Genomic DNA, 13,923 nt, shown 5'->3' with positions numbered 1-13,923 from the left:
TTGGAAACTAGACCCCTCGGGGAATGTAACATGGGATAAAGTGAACCTTAATACCCCACAGGTGTTTCACGACTTTTGCAAATGTAAAAAAAAAAAAAAATTTTTTACCTAAAATGCTTGTTTTCCCAAAAAAAAATTATTTTTAAAAAAGGTAATAGCAGAAAATACCCCTAAAAATTTGAAGCCCAATTTCTCCCGATTCAGAAAACACCCGATATGGGGGTGAAAAGTGCTCTGCTGGCGCACTACAGGTCTCAGAAGAGAAGGAGTCACATTTGGCTTTTTGAACGCAAATTTTGCTCTGGGGGCATGCCGCATTTAGGAAGCCCCTATGGTGCCAGGACAGCAAAAAAAAACCCACATGGCATATCATTTTGGAAACTAGACCCCTCGGGGAACGTAACAAGGGGTTAAGTGAACCTTTATACCCCACAGGTGTTTCACGACTTTTGCATATGTAAAAAATTTTTTTTTTTTTTACCTAAAATGCTTGTTTTCCCAAAAATTTGACATTTTTAAAAAGGGTAAAAGCAGAAAATACCCCCCAAAATTTGTAACACAATTTCTCCCGAGTACGGCGATACCCCATATGTGACCCTTAACTGTTGCCTTGAAATACGACAGGGCTCCAAAGTGAGAGCGCCATGCGCATTTGAGGCCTAAATTAGGGATTGCATAGGGGTGGACATAGGGGTATTCTACGCCAGTGATTCCCAAACAGGGTGCCTCCAGCTGTTGCAAAACTCCCAGCATGCCTGGACAGTCAGCGGCTGTCCGACAATACTGGGAGTTGTTTTGCAACAGCTGGAGGCTCCGTTCTGGAAACAGTGGCGTACCAGACGTTTTTCATTTTTATTGGGGAGGGGAGGGGGGCTGTATAGGGGTATGTGTATATGTAGTGTTTTTTACTTTTTATTTTATTTTTTGTGTTAGTGTAGTGTAGTGTTTTTAGGGTACAGTCGCACGGGCGGGGGGTTCACAGTAGTTTCTCGCTGGCAATTTGAGCTGCAGCAGAAAGTTTGCGGCAGCTCAAATTTGCAGCCAGATACTTACTGTAAGCCTCCGCCCATGTGAGTGTACCCTGTAAGTTCACATTGGGGGGGGACATCCAGCTGTTGCATAACTACAACTCCCAGCATGCCCGTTGGCTGTCGGTGACTGCTGAGAGTTGCAGTTTTGTAACAACTGTAGGCACACTGGTTATGTATCACTGAGTTTGTGACCTAACTCAGTGTTTCACAACCAGTGTGCCTCCAGCTGTTGCAAAACTACAACTCCCAGCATGTACGGTGCATGGTGTACGGTGACTGCTGAGAGTTGTAGTTTGCAACAGCTGGAGGCACACCGGTCGTGAAACACTGAGTTAGGTAAAAAAAAACTCTGAGTTTCACAACCAGTGTGCCTTCAGCTGTTGCAAAACTACAACTCTCAGCAGTCACCGACAGCCAACGGGCATGCTGGGAGTTGTAGTTATGCAACCACCAGATGCACCACTACAACTCCCAGCATGCACTTTAGCTGTTTGTGCAAGCTGGGAGTTGTAGTTAGACAACAGCTGAAGGTACACTTTTCCATAGAAAGAATGTGCCTCCAGCTGTTGCAAAACCATAAGTCCCAGCATGCCCATAAGGGAATGCTGGGAGTTGTGGTGGTCTGCCTCCTGCTGTTGCATAACTACAGCTCCCAGCATGCCCTTTTTGCATGCTGGGAGCTGTTGCTAAGCAACAGCAGGAGGCTGTCACTCACCTCCAACGATCCAGACGCTGCAGGTCAGTCCCGCCGCCGCAGCTGCTCCTGGGGCCCCGATCCCAACAGGGGCGCCGGGGATCGGGGTCCCCAGCACCGGGGGTCGTCTTCCCGCACCCGCTCACGTCCTCCAGAAGAGGGGCGGAGCGGGTGCGGGAGTGACACCCGCAGCAGGCGCCCTGATTGGTCGGCCGGTAATCCGGCCGACGAATCAGGGCGATCGTGAGGTGGCACCAGTGCCACCTCACCCCTGCAGGCTCTGGCTGTTCGGGGCCGTCAGAGACGGCCCCGAACAGCCAGTAATTCCGGGTCACCGGGTCACCGGAGACCCGATTGACCCGGAATCGCCGCAGATCGCTGGACTGAATTGTCCAGCGATCTGCGGCGATCGCCGACATGGGGGGACATAATGACCCCCCTGGGCGATATGCCGGGATGCCTGCTGAACGATTTCAGCAGGCATCCGGCTCCGATCCCCAACCGGCTAGCGGTGGGGGCCGGAATTCCCACGGGCGTATGGATACGCCCTCGGTCCTTAAGGACTCGGGATTCAGGGCGTATCCATACGCCCTATGTCCTGAAGAGGTTAAGGTATATTTGGGCTGTGTCCTTAAGGGGTTAAGCTTGTAGCAGGTAATGTGTGCACTCTGTCATTGACAGCTATGACAGGATTGCTTTGCTTCTTACTTGAGTGAATAGTGAAGTGACTTCTTCTTCGTCCATAAATTGCTGTACATTTCAGTGAGTCTGTCAGATGTGTGATCCAGGGCAGGACCAGAAGACACAATGTTATACACCGTAGAGGTGGTTAATGGGCCACAGAATTACACTTTTGCTAGGAGTGATACTTTCAGATGCTCTTCGGTCAACATCAAGCAATATACCCCTGAACTTTATAACTATGGTCCACAGTATTCCAGTGCACTCCTTTCAGTATAAGTTGTATTCATACTAAACAATTACTCCATAAGATCTACAATATGCTTATTTACTAGACATTGGGATATACAGATTTCTGTATTTTGTTTAGGAATTGTAGAAGGAAAGAATGCAATGGGATAATTACAAGTATCTGGAGCATTAAAACATAACCCAGAGGGATGTCATGCAATAAGTTCCTCATTTGCTAACATCTGGGGCTCGTTAGTAACATCTTGCTATATGGGATTTCTGTCTTGTTACAATGACAGTCAGACAAAAAGGAGGTCTGGAGAAGGAAACCTCGTCTTCTACAAGTAATCACAATTCTACTCATAAGATCTTAATAGAAGTGAAGAAAAGATCATCTTTCTAGAATCAATTATACTATTATATTGCAAATGAATAGGTTTAGATTATTTATACTCTTATGAAAGGGAATGTATCTCCTAGATTATTATTTTTTTCTTTAAAGATTAGAGCCAGGTACTGAAACATGTTCTTTTTTTCTAAATGATTTCTATTTTCTCATTGTATTTTTATATTTTAGTTTTTTTTTTTTTACATCATTATGAGGGCAGCCATCTTGCCTAAGCTGTTTTAACAGCATTTAGAGATATGTTTCACAGCAAGTCATATGGACTTGGCAGCAATAAACAGGAGCTGTTCCATTCACATGGAATGGAAAAAGTTAATGGGCATGGTCTGTGACCTTTAATGAGGTCCTTCAATAGGGAGGGGAGGCTGAAGTCTGAGAATTATCTACCGTATTTATCGGCATATAACACGCACTTTTTAGGCAAAAATTTTTAGCCTAACGTCTACCTGCGTGTTATACGCCGATAAGCTGCTGCAGTTCAATGATTTAAAGCGGGCGCTTTAAATCAATGAACTACAGCTGCTTTGCAGGTGCAGAGACCGCCAGCGCTGCCAGCTTCTCTGCCCCTGCCTGTCCTGGGGTCTAGAGCCCTGCTGCCGGCCCTTCTCTCCCCTGGCTATCGGTGCCACTGACCGTTCTCTCCCCCTGACTATCGGTGCCGGCGCCCCATTGCCGGCACTGATAGCCAGGGGGAGAGAAGCGGCGCCGGCAATGGGGCAGCCATTGCCGGCGCCGCTGCCCCGTTGCCTTCCCCTATGCCCGGTTGTATAATTACCTGTTGCCGGGGTCGGGTCCGCGCTGCTTCAGGCCTCCGGTGTGCATCCCCTGCGTCATTGCTATGCACTGCACGGCGCAGCGCAATGACATCACTCGTCATTGCGCTGCGCCGTGCAGTGCATAGCAACGACGCATGGGACGCAGACCGGAGGCCTGAAAGCAGCGCGGACCCGACCCCGGCAACAGGTAATTATACAACCGGGGATGGGGGAGGCAACGGGTCAGCGGCGCCGGCAATGGGTGCCGCTGCCCCTTCTCTCCCCCTGGCTATCAGCGCCGCTGCCCCGATAGTCAGGGGGAGAGAACGGGCAGCGGCGTAGATAGCCAGTGGGAGAGAAGCGGTGGCAGCAGGGCTCTAGACACCAGGAAAGGCAGGGGGAGAGAGGCGGGCAGCGACGGCCTCTCTCCCCCTGCCTTTCCTGGGGGTGTATCGGGGTATACGCATGCACACACATGCACCCTCATTTTACCAAGGATATTTGGGTAAAAAACTTTTTTTTACAAAAATATCCTTGGTAAAATGAGGGTGCGTGTTATAGGCCGGTGCGTGATATACCCCGATAAATACGGTATTTTCTTCTCTATCTTCTGGTGTCACCTGGGTTCACTGTAATGCTCTACAGATCACTTTCCAACAGAACTTTTCAGATAAAACAAGAAGTTTCAGCTTAGTTTAATGTCAAGTGACCATACTTTAAACTGAAAAATTTCAGGATTATTTTAAAATATAGGTAGTAAAGTGGAAAATTAGAAAAAAAAGTTTCACCAAATATTTTTAAAACATATATATATATATATATATATATATATATATATATATATATATTTATATATATAGATGCAAAATTGTGGTGAGCAGTACTCCAGGGTGTAGAGAATTCAGGAGGGTGCAAGCAGACAAAGGCCCGGTCCCAGGCACTGTAGATGAGGAAAAGATGATTCTGCAGCACTCCAAAATATAAGGTGGAAAATGAGTAGTTTATTCCATCAGACAAGCACCTTGTCTGATGGAATAAACTACTCATTTTTACCTTATGTTTTGAAGTGCTGCAGAATCATCTTTTCCTTGTATATATATATATATATATATATATATATATATATATGAATATATATATATATATATATATATATATATATATATATGACACATAAAAACTTGATATAACCCTTTAAGGACCAGGCGTTTTTCGTTTTTTGCACTTTCGTTTTTTCCTCCTTACCTTTAAAAAATCATAACTCTTTAAATTTTGCACCTAAAAATCTGTATTATGGCATATTTTTTGCGCCACCAATTCTACTTTGTAATTACATCAGTCATTGTACCCAAAAATTGAAAAAATGGAAAAAAATCATTGTGCGACAAAGTTGAAAAAAAATGCCATTTTGTAATTTTGAGGGCTTCCGTTTCTACGTAGTACATTTTTCGTTAAAAATGACACCTTTTCTTTATTCTCTAGGTCCATATGGTTAAAATGATACCCTACTTGTATAGGTTTGATTTTGTATTACTACTGAAAAAAAAAATCATAAATACATGCAGGAAAATTGATACATTTAAAATTGTCATTTTCTGAGCCCTATAACTTTTTAATTTTTCCATGTTCAGGTGGTTATGAGGGGTAATTTTTTGCGCCGTGATCTGAAGTTTTTGTCGGTATCATTTTTGCATTGATCAGACTTTTTGATCGCTTTTTATTCATCTTTTCATGATATAAAAAGTGACCAAAAATACGCTATTTTGCACTTTGGAATTTTTGTGCACGTACGCCATTGATTGTGTGGTTTAAAAAGCGGTATATTTTTATGATTCGGACATTTCCGCACGCTGCGATACCACATATGTTTATTTTTATTTACACTGTTTTTTTTTTTTTTTTTTATTCTTGGAAATGCTAGGTGATTCAAACTTTTATTAGGGGAAGGGATCATTGAAAGGCTTAATGATTTTTTTACACTTTTCTTATGCCATATTATAGCCCCCAGGGGGGATATAACATTGCATGTACTGATCTTTACCACTGATTGATGCATCTACATAGGAATGCATCAATCAGTGTTTTCGGCTTGAAGCATTCATTCGGCGATCGGACTGCAGGAAGTAAGGTAAGAGACCTCCTCCTGTGCCACAGCTGTTCAGGATGCTGCAATTATACCGCGGTGATCCCGAACAGCTCCCTGAGCTAACCGGCACATTTTAGTTTCACTTTTAGCCGCGCGGCTCAGCTTTGAGCTGAGCCACGATCAGTGCCGCGCACTATTAGCGGCAGGTCCCGGCTTCACTATGATGCCGGGCCCACCGTGATATGATGCGGGGTTACCGTGTAACCCTGCGTTATATCACGGGAGCGGGACTAGGGGCGTAAGTTTACGCCCTTGATCCTTAACAGGTTAACAATAGGTAATTTTATGATGACCCATTTCCATTAAAATTATGACACAGGATGCTTTCTTATTGATGCATCTGAAAAAAGTTAAAATACACATGTATTGATACCCAGCTTGTAAGGAAACACTGGTATCATATGAGTATCATATAAAAATAAGGAGCAAAAATAAACTATTTAAAAGACAAATACATTTGTCACCATAAAATCACCATAAGGTGATTTTAGTACATACCTGGCAGGCAGTAATGGACATGCTTAGGATGGATCTGCGCTTGTCTTGGGGCTAGATGGCTATGTTGTTAGATTACCATAACACTTTGGCTAGCTTTTTCTTTTTTTTTTTTTACTACAAATCCCATAATTCCATTTTCCTTCCTACGACACTTCAGCCCCACCATCCATTGAAACATAAATGAGCTGCATCCATTCAAAATACCTGTGGTTTTCAATCAGGGTACCTACAGCTGTTGCATTAGTAGCAGATTGATCTCTCTCCCACCAAGTGATCCCTCTACCCATTGAAGCAGACAGGCTCCCTGTCATCAGCTGACTAGTGAGTCAGGTCTCGGCCGCATTGCATCCTGGGAAAAACCTGAGACAACAGTCATTTTGTATGCTGTTAAAAATAAATATTGGAGTGAAAATCACAGAAGAATTGTGAGAAAACTGCCACACACAGGTACAAACACTACATTATGAACTACACTAACTTTACAGCCCCTGTAGCATAGTCAAATAAAAAAAAATCCTAGAATACCCCTTTAAGTTGCTGGGCATAAAAACTAAAATAAAAAACAAGTCATAGTTACGCACCCCAGTCCCCCACAGCTCCCTTTCCATGCATTTGTAGTGTCCTGCTGCTCAATGTTTCTGCCAGCTTTGAGTGGAAGAGTTGGAGCAGGACCTGCCTGCACAGTCAATCACTGCCTGAAACAGGTAACTGCTGCTACCAGTGACTGGCTGAGCGAGTAGAAAAATTGCACTGGAAAGCACAGCATGCTCATGGGAGCAAACCGCCAATATCACTTTGGCTCATATAATAGAATTGACTTATTGGGGGAGATTTACTGTATCAAAACCTGTGTAGAGAAAAAGTTTACCAGTTGCATATAGCAACCAATCAGGTTGCTTCTTTCATTTTTCACAGGCCTTTTCAAAAATATAAGAAGCAAGCTGAATCTAACTTTATGTATTTATTCTTCATCAATAGCAACCAGAAGTGAAATGGTGCTGCCCTTTCAAACTTAATGCGGTTGTTCCCACTGCTGTGACAGACGGGACCAAGCTCCACTGGTTTCCAAGGGATGTCGTGAGTATGGGTGCCTGGATATAAAGACCCGCACCCACTACATAGCATTGAGTCATAGGGGATTGTGTGCAATGACATTTCTGTGTAATAGCCCTTCCGTCTGTGCAATATCGTTGAGTGCGCTCTATACTTTGTGCAATACTGTACTATGAATTGTATGATTGTGCAATAATGTGCATGGGCAGCATAATCTAGTACAATAGGGGTTTTGCAATACTGTACCCTGGGATGTGAATGTGCAATAGTGTTTATGTCCAATATACTACAGTGCAATAGGGCTTGTGCAATATACTAAACAAGTGTGCAATATAATGTACCCCAACACAAAACTTTATGATAACTATGCTATGCAAGTCTTACTTCTTTTATGATTGTTGAGCTGTTTATAAATTTTTCAGCATATTTGAAATCTATATTAACCCCTTGGGGAAACTTTATATGTACTTATCCGTACCATAATAATACTCTCCTGAGGACGCTGATAGTACCATCAGTAGAAACGCGTTGAGGGTAGTGTATTTATAAAAATGAGTATACAGACTGAGTGGTAATTGGAAGGAAACCGGACACCGTCGTATACCTTTATTGTGGTAGATTATATTCATACCAGTTCAATTTGCTTTTGGAGCAAGTTTTGGTGACTTGGGATCACGTGATTAATTTGGTGGATTTTAATTGATCCTAACAAAATATTTGTTTTAGGCATTTCTTTACTATTTCTTATTTGGTTGTTCAATATAGAAAACCAATATGCCCTATAAGGGACTTCAGATTGTAGGTGATTAGGATTCTCATCTTTAGGCCAGAGCGAAGAGAGGTAACAGAGTGAATTTTACTCTGGAGGACATGTCCTGTCCTGAATTACACAGACTCAATTATTTGAATGGGCTTTGTGTTACACTTCATTTCTTCCAAGGTGGTCCTGCAGGGACATTAGAGTTTCCCCACATATAACAACTGAACGCTGATATCTCCACTGGGGTGGGGGTGGGGGGGCTGTGGTGATATACTTATCACCAAGGGACCAATCTAACACAGGGATTTTCCAAAACAGAAAACCTCTCTAAAAAGTAAACATTTATGGTGATAAACAGTTACATTAAATTAAGGCAGATTTGCATGTTTACATGAGGATGATAAGTGAAGTGGGTTTGATGCTCAAAATGGTCAAACTGTGTTTTAGATATTTTTATGTGTCACTAGACAGTTGTGAAAAATGGCTGTGTAAGGAAGACAGAAAAAAGTGTCAAAAAGTCTAGTATGATGTATACTAATATAAGATGTCACATGTCTCGTGAGATACAGAATATAATTTTTTTACAGTGTAAAATGTAACATGTCTAGTGAGATAAACCATTTATTTCACAGTGTAAAATGTAACATGTCTAGTGAGATATACCATTTATTTCACAGTGTAAAATGTAACATATCTAGTGAGATATACCATTTATTTCACAGTGTAAAATGTAACATGTCTAGTGAGATAAACCATTTATTTCACAGTGTAAAATGTAACATGTCTAGTGAGATATACCATTTATTTCACAGTGTAAAATGTAACATATCTAGTGAGATATACCATTTATTTCACAGTGTAAAATGTAACATGTCTAGTAAGATAAACCATTTATTTCACAGTGTAAAATGTAACATGTCTAGAGAGATATACCATTTATTTCACAGTGTAAAATGTAACATGTCTAGTGAGATATACCATTTATTTCACAGTGTAAAATGTAACATGTCTAGTGAGATATACCATTTATTTTACAATGAAAAATCTAACATGTCTAGTGAGATATACCATTTATTTTACAGTGTAAAATGTAACGTCTCGTGAGATATACCATTTATTTCACAGTGTAAAATGTAACATGTCTAGAGAGATATACCATTTATTTTACAGTGTAAAATGTAACATGTCTAGTGAGATATACCATTTATTTTACAGTGTAAAATGTAACATGTCTAGTGAGATATACCATTTATTTCACAGTGTAAAATGTAACATGTCTAGTGAGATATACCATTTATTTCACAGTGTAAAATGTAACATGTCTAGTGAGATATACCATTTATTTCACAGTGTAAAATGTAACATGTCTAGAGAGATATACCATTTATTTCACAGTGTAAAATGTAACATGTCTAGTGAGATATACCATTTATTTCACAGTGTAAAATGTAACATGTCTAGTGAGATAAACCATTTATTTCACAGTGTAAAATGTAACATGTCTAGTGAGATATACCATTTATTTCACAGTGTAAAATGTAACATGTCTAGTGAGATATACCATTTATTTCACAGTGTAAAATGTAACATGTCTAGTGAGATATACCATTTATTTCAGTGTAAAATGTAACATGTCTAGTGAGATAAACCATTTATTTCACAGTGTAAAATGTAACATGTCTAGTGAGATATACCATTTATTTCACAATGAAAAATCTAACATGTCTAGTGAGATATACCATTTATTTTACAGTGTAAAATGTAACGTCTCGTGAGATATACCATTTATTTTACAGTGTAAAATGTAACATGTCTAGTGAGATATACCATTTATTTTACAGTGTAAAATGTAACATGTCTAGTGAGATATACCATTTATTTTACAGTGTAAAATGTAACATGTCTAGTGAGATATACCATTTATTTCACACTATGCACCACTGTGGTAAATGTATGGTACTTCTTCCGACCTTCTAGGCTAGTGTTAAGCTGTCTAAATATCGGAGTTTAGTAATAAATCTGGCCCAATGTTTTCATTTTCTTCAAATGTTTTTATTAAAAATGTTGATTACTTTTTCTTCTACATCTGCAACTTGTTGTGGGAGCTTTATAATCTCTTTCTATTTGTACGTGGCCTATATGATTCTGCTCTGCAGACTGTCTTATATCTGCTCTCCTCTCTTTCTAAAGTCTGTGTGAGCTGTCCTCAAAGCATTTCCTCCAAGCATTTCTTCCATCTCTCTCCTCTTTGAGCTGGGGTGTAAACCGCTTCCTGGGGTGTAAACTACCTTTCTGCTCTCTCTATCACTGACAGAGCAGAAAGGCAATTTGACAGACTTACCGTATTTATCGGCGTATAACACGCAGTTTTTAGGCTATAATTTTTTGCCTAAAGTCTACCTGCGTGTTATACGCCGAAAAGCCGCTGCAGTTCAATGATTTAAAGTGGGCGCTTTAAATCAATGAATGCAGCGGCTTTGCAGGTGCAGAGACCGCCAGCGCTGCCGGCTTCTCTGCCCCTGCCTGTCCTGGGATCTAGAGCCCTGCTGCCGACCCTTCTCTCCCCCTGGCTATCGGTGCCACTGCCTGTTCTCTCCCCCTGACTATCGTGCCGGCGCCCCATTGCCGGCGCCGATAGCCAGGGGGAGAGAAGGGGCAGCGGCACCCATTGCCGGCGCCGCTGCCCCGTTGCCTCCCCCATCCCCGGTTGTATAATTACCTGTTACCGGGGTCGGGTCCGCGCTGCTTCAGGCCTCCGGTGTGCGTCCCATGCATGGTTGCTATGCACTGCACGGTGCGGTGCACTGATGTCACTCGTCATTGCACCGCGCCATGCAGTGCATAGCAACGACACAGGGGACGCTCACCGGAGGCCTGAAGCAGCGCGGACCCGACCCCAGCAACAGGTAATTATACAAGCGGGGATCGGGGAGGCAACGGGGCAGCGGTGCCGGCAATGGGTGCCGCTGCCCCTTCTCTCCCCCTGGCTATCGGCGCCGCTGCCCCATTGCCGGCGCCACTTCTCTCCCCCTGGCTATCGGCGCCGGCAATGGGGCGCCGGCACCGATAGTCAGGGGGAGAGAACGGGCAGCGGCGCAGATAGCCAGCGGGAGAGAAGCTGCGGCAGCAAGGCTCTAGGCCCCAGGAAATGCAGGGGGAGAGAAGTGGGAAGCGATGGCCTCTCTCCCTCTGCCTTTCCTGCGGTGTATCGGGGTATACGCATGCACACACACGCACCATCATTTTACCACGGATATTTGGGTAAAAAACTTTTTTTACCCAAATATCCTTGGTAAAATGAGGGCGTGTTATAGGCCGGTGCGTGGTATACCCCGATAAATACGGTATCTTTCAATTAGTTGCAGCTAAATAGTAGGAGATTTCTAATGAACACTATTTAAAAAGTCTTTCATTTTGTATTAAACCAACAATGGAAATCCGTACAATGGTGCCCCTCTGGGTTGTTTTTGAGATGTGCATGCGGGTAACCAAAAACTGCCTCTGCAGAACTTTAAATAGACTTCCAAAACCTTAGAGCCTCTGCTCAGTTGCCTGTATGATACAAATTAAAGGTAATATAAGTTTCCCCTGATGGAGGAGGCCAAGCAGAGAAACACAACACAAACAGTTAAGGGTGTGAATAGCGTTTCTCTCAGGGTAGATCTGGAAAACTAACACCCAAATGACCCCCGGGAAAATCAACCTGAGCGACCATTATGCCTCCATATTCTTTTACTAGTTGTGGTGTATTGCTATCAACATTAGAATAGGTCAACAGGTTTTTCTATGTATCACAGCTGAGTTTTTTTGCACTATGGACTTTATATGACATCATTATTGCACATTATTTGTGTTTTTACACTCTTCTGCATATGTATTATTGCATATCTGCTTTATATTATCTGTACTGTACTATTCATGGAGGCTTAATATCGAGAGCAGCCTAATATATTTTATATATTGCACACATGGTCCAGAGGAATACCTATTTTTTTTTCAGTTTCCATTGTTTGTAGTGTAGTTTATGTGTTTACAGAGTCCATGACTTATAGTTGTCTAATAAAATAGTGATCCATTTTTTCCCTTTGGGTGTGCATCTTTGTAGTCTTTTCCTGTTTTCCTTTTTACATTTTGTAGTTAACACCGGATAGTACCTTGACAATTACTCTGGGCTGAGCCCCCTGCCTTTTTCTCTAGTTTTTATGCTGTATCATTTCTAAATGTTTTTGTTACCAATGTCCTAACTTGTTGTAGGAACATTTCAGCATAGCCTTAAAGGGGTACTCCAGTGGAAAACATTTTTTTTTCATCAACTGGTGCCAGATCAACTGGTGACAGATTGTAAATTACTTCTATTTCAAAATCTTAAGCCTTCCAGTACTTATCAGCTGCTATTTGCTTCACGGGAAGTTATTTTCTGTCTGATCACAGTGCTCTCTGCTGACACCTCGGACCATGTCGGGAACTGTCCATGGCAGGAGCAAATCCCCTAGCAAACCTATCCTGTTCTGGACAGTTCCTGACATGGACAGAGGTGTCAGCAGAGAGCTCTGTGGTCAGACAGACAAGAAATTAAAAAAAGAAAAGAACTTCCTCTGTAGTTTACAGCATCTGATAAGTACTGCAAGGATTAAGATTTTTAAATAGAGGTTATTTACAAATCTGTATAACTTGCTGGCACCAGTTGATTTAAAAAAAAAAAAATGTACCCCTTTAAGGCTATGCTGAAATTTTCCAACAACAAGCTAGGAAATTGGTAACAAAGACATTCAGAAAATCTACAGCATAAAAACTAGAAAAAAAAGGTAGGGGGCTCCGCCCAGAGTAATTATAAGGTTGCTATCTGGAGTACCCCTTTAATTAAGATTGCATACAAACAATACGGTTATTATATTCCTAATTTTTAGGGTACTCAAGTTTGAAAGTTACATTACATTGCATATTTTCTTTCCACATACAATATAACCATGATGTCCTTAGAAATAGTTTTTTTTGGGATAGGTTATTTACTTTTTTATATCAGTTTTTCAAACCATGTCATTTGATCTTAAAAGGGTGCTCCACTGGAAAAAAAAAATTTTTAAATCAACTGGTGCCAGAAAGTTAAACAGATTTGTAAATTACTTCAATTAAAAAAATCTTAATCCTTCCAGCACTTTTCTGCTGCTATATGCTTCACATGAAGTTCTTTTCTATTCTCTCTGACCACAGTGCTCTCTGCTGACACCTTTGTCCATTTTAGAAACTGTCCAGAGCAGGATAGGTTTGCTATAGGGATTTTCTCCGACTCTGGACAGTTCCTCAAATGGACAGAGGTGTCAGCAGAGAGCAATGCAGTTAGACAGAAAGGAAATTAAAAAAGAAAAGAACTTCCTGTGGAGAATATAGTAGCTGATAAGTACTGGAAGGATTAAGATTTTTAAATAGAAGTAATTTACAAATATGTTTAACTTTCTGGCACCAGTTGATTTAAAATACAGTGTTTCCAGCGGAGTATCCCTTTAATATGTGCATTGTCGTATCTGTTCACTGTATTTAATTTTCCCAAGAAATAGTTAACAGTTTACTTCCAGTAGACAAAAAGACATTTTCTACAACAAAACCAGGATTATAAGTGAATGGTTCATTGAATAGCATGGTAATGAGCTGCTGGATTCTTTTAATTTAT

This window comes from Hyla sarda, chromosome 2, assembly GCF_029499605.1.
Source record: "Hyla sarda isolate aHylSar1 chromosome 2, aHylSar1.hap1, whole genome shotgun sequence".
In the NCBI taxonomy this organism is placed as follows: Eukaryota; Metazoa; Chordata; class Amphibia; order Anura; family Hylidae; genus Hyla; species Hyla sarda.
Note: the sequence above shows the minus strand (reverse complement) of the source record.